Source organism: Crocuta crocuta, unplaced genomic scaffold (genome assembly GCF_008692635.1).
Source record: "Crocuta crocuta isolate KB4526 unplaced genomic scaffold, BGI_CrCroc_1.0 scaffold506, whole genome shotgun sequence".
Classification (NCBI taxonomy): Eukaryota; Metazoa; Chordata; class Mammalia; order Carnivora; family Hyaenidae; genus Crocuta; species Crocuta crocuta.
Window position 1 is genome coordinate 2,781,118 of NW_027528991.1, and position 3,530 is coordinate 2,784,647.

At 50.3% G+C, this 3,530-nt stretch overlaps 1 long non-coding RNA gene across 1 annotated transcript in view; it reads right to left on the reverse strand.

Annotated features, from left to right (window-relative positions):
• Positions 1–2,296: 2,296 nt before the first annotated feature.
• The window catches only part of LOC144226067 (uncharacterized), a 7,539-nt gene continuing 6,305 nt past the window's right edge, over positions 2,297–3,530 (reverse strand). Inside the window, exons 3-5 of the long non-coding RNA XR_013333528.1 lie at positions 3,289–3,378; positions 2,807–2,873; positions 2,297–2,489 (exon numbers count right to left, since the gene is read on the reverse strand). This is a non-coding gene — a long non-coding RNA (uncharacterized LOC144226067). The remainder of the gene's footprint in view (positions 2,490–2,806; positions 2,874–3,288; positions 3,379–3,530) is intronic.

The following is a 3,530-nucleotide window of genomic DNA, read 5'->3' on the forward strand; positions in this document are numbered from 1 at the left end:
TCCCTTCCCCCCCCCCCCACCCTCCCCAAGTCACTGGGAAACAATTTCAACACAAGGGGCCTGGGCTGCGTGGAGCCAGGGCCTCGGATTCCAGCCTGGGCCTCCCGGATCGCTGTGAGGACCGGTCAGGGCCCTTCACGCAGGCGGACCCCCGCCCCGGCTCCTGAGAGCAGCTGCTGCCAGGACAGGTGTTAACCGCCCGGCGACACTGGGTCTGACCGCAGGGAACCGGGTCAGCCTGCGTCTCCACCGAGGGCGGGCCGAGGCCACGGAGAGGGAAGGGATGGGCCAAATAGTAGCTTTCAGAAGGGCTGCCCGGCCGGCCCTCCAGCCACAGCGCCCGTGTGGCCGTGGCTCTGAGGTCAGGCAAACAGGCTTCGACTCATCTGTGTGACGGTGGCCCGCCCAGGGGATTCAGGTCAGCGGTGCCACGCTCCCCGGCCGTGTGCACCCCCGGCACCGAGATCACGGTTACAACTGTGTCGGCTGAGGGCGCCTGGGGGGCTCAGTCGGTGGAGCGTTCGACTCCGCCTCTGGTCGTGATCTCACACTCATCTCACACTCGAGCTCCGTGCTGACAGCTCGGAGCCTGGAGCCGCTTCGGACTCTGTCTCCCTCTCTCTCTGGCCCTCCCCTACTCGCACTCTGTCTCTCTCTGTCTCTCTCTCTCAAAATAAATAAACATAATAAAAAAGTATAAAAAGAAAAGAAAAGAAAAAATGTGTCAGCTAGGGGGGCCTGGGGGGCTCAGTCGGTTGAGCATTTGACTTCAGCTCAGGTCATGATCTTGCAGTTCATGAGTTCAACCCCTGCGTCGGGCTCTGTGCTGACAGCTCGGAGCCTGGAGCCTGCTTGGGAGTCTGTGTCTCCCTCTCTCTCTCTGCCCCTCTCCCCCCCCCTCAAAAATAATAAAACATTAAAAAAAAAAGAGGAACATGTGTCAGCTGAAGTCCAGACAGAGCCCTTGGAATCCACGTTCCCCACCCCCAGCTCCAGGCTGACAAGAGGCGCCGCCGTGGGAAGCTCGCGGAGCTGGCTGGGGCCACGCAGGGAAAAGAAGAGGGGACCCCTGGCCGCGACCAGGAGGGGACGTTCAGGGGGCGTCAGAGGAGAGACCCCGTCATGTGTCCTGGGGAAACTCAGCACCGGCCCCGCGCGGAGGACCGCAGGGGAGGGAACCGCGGTCCGTGGTACAGGCAGGTCACACTCACAACGAGAATGCCGAGCCAGCCTTACGTGTCTGCGATGGACACAGAATCTTCTGCTGCTGCAACCTCATTTTTCTTTCTAAATATGTGTTTAGTTGAGAGAGAGAGAGAGACAGAGAAAGAGAGACAGAGCACAAGCAGGGAGGGGCAGAGAGAGAGGGAGACACAGAATCGGAAGCAGCTCCAGGCTCTGAGCTGTCAGCACAGAGCCCGACGCGGGGCTCGAACCCACGAACCGTGAGATCATGACCTGAGCTGCAGTCGGACGCTCAACCAACTGAGCCCCCCAGGCGCCCCCACGGAACATCATTTAGGTTAAAAAAGGTAACCCTAATGAGCTGATCTAAAACACACCCGAGCAACCCCGGTAGGGAACAAGATACGAAACACATAACAATTTCAAATGTAGGAACAGACGTTGTCAATTCGTGGTCTGAAAAATACACCCAGGGACAGGGTATTTTTGAGTCTTGAGTGTCAGCTAGAGGCGGACGAACCGATCTCTGTCACAACAGACGGTGCCGTGGCCACGTTAGCTGGAGACCGGGCTTTGCTGGACTTTTAAAAGGAGACCCTGAGGCTCCTGCTATTGCTGTATTCGCTATGTGATACGTGGTGGAAACGTCCGTACTCACGTTTCCGAAGCAGACACCGTGAAGAATGTCACAGAGGGTTTCTAAACTGTTCTGTAAACACGTGCAAATGCACTGAGGCATCGTCAGTTTCGTGGGCCCTTGAAAGAAAGGACAAGGAACAGAATGGCGTCTGCCCGTGCTGGTGGCCTGCGTCACGGAAGAGCCCTTCGCCGGGGGGCCGAGAGCTTCCTCAGCGGCAGCTGGGCCTTTGAGTCCGTTGCGCATTTGACTCTTGATTTTGGCTCAGGTCATGATCCCAAGGTCGTGGGATGGAGCCTCACATCAGGCTCCGTGCTGAGCATAAAGCCCACTTCTCTCTCTCTCCCTCTGCCCCTCTCCCCCCGATCACGCTGTCTGTCTGTCTGTCTCTCTCTAAAATAATAAGTAATTTAAAAAAGACTTTCCTGAAATAAAGAGAATATTGCCAAATACTCAATAATCAAAGACAACAAATGGCGTTGGGATTTATGTTTTCTCATCAAGATCGGAGTGCACACAGAAGAGCTCAATGGGAAGCTTAAAAATGTCACGTCAGAGCTTATCGGGGGGCACCTGGCTGGCTCAGCAGGCAGAGCATGAGACTCTTGATCTCAGGGTGGTGAGTTCGGGTCCCATATCAGGTATAGAGATTGCTGAAAAATAAAATCTTTGGGGAAAAAAAAAATGAAAAAAGAGCTTATTGGTCACTGTGCTAGGCAGGTAGGAAACTATTTGCAATCAAAATCTTTGGAGCACAAATCAATATACTGATTTTACAAATTTTTCTTTTTTTTTTGATTTTATGAATTTTTCTAATATGAGTAAATAGGCAGAATGTTTAAGGGTAATTTACAGCATTATGTGAATTTGCTGCAAACGCTACCCCAGCACTAAGGGGTTGCTTCTCAGTTTATGCAATAACTGACATTTGAATTCAGTACTAACACAACCAAGCTGAAAACAGGAATAGGTCAGTTTTCCTACCTTGAGCTGATGTATTTTGTAGCTGATATGCTTTCGTTTCAAGGTAAATTCTTCTTAAAAAGGTGAACTAGTATTATCCAATGTGAACACAGATGTTAAAGAAAAATTATTTTAGGGGTTACTCGATTCAGTTTTGGAAACTTTTTCAGTATGTTTGAAATAACTTGGTTACGTAAATATAATTTTTAAACTATAAATTCCATGAAATTTAAATACAGAGCAAATATTGCTAATGAGGGGCGCCTGGGTGGCTCAGTCAGTTGAGCCCCCGACTTTGGCTCAGGTCATGATCTCACAGCTTGTGAGTTCAAGCCCCGCGTCGGGCTCTGTGCTGACATCTCGGAGCCTGGAGCCGGCTTCAATTTCTGTGTCTCCCTCGCTCTCTACCTGCCCCCTCCCCCACATGCACACTCTGTGTGTCTCTCAAAAATAAACAAAGATTTTTAAAAATTTAAAAAATATTGCTAGTGAAAATTTAGCACCTGGGGGCGACTGGCTGGCTTCGTCAGAGGAGCGTGTGGCTCTTGATCTCAGGGTCGTGGGTTCAAGCCCCATGTTGGGTATAGAGATTCCTAAAAAAAATTAATTTAAAAAAGAAAACATCTGAATTGAAATGAATCATAAGTGTAAAATACATACCAGATTTTGATAACTTCGTATGAAAATAAAATATTTCAATGATAATTTTATACTGATTACATATTAAAATAATATTTCGGATAGA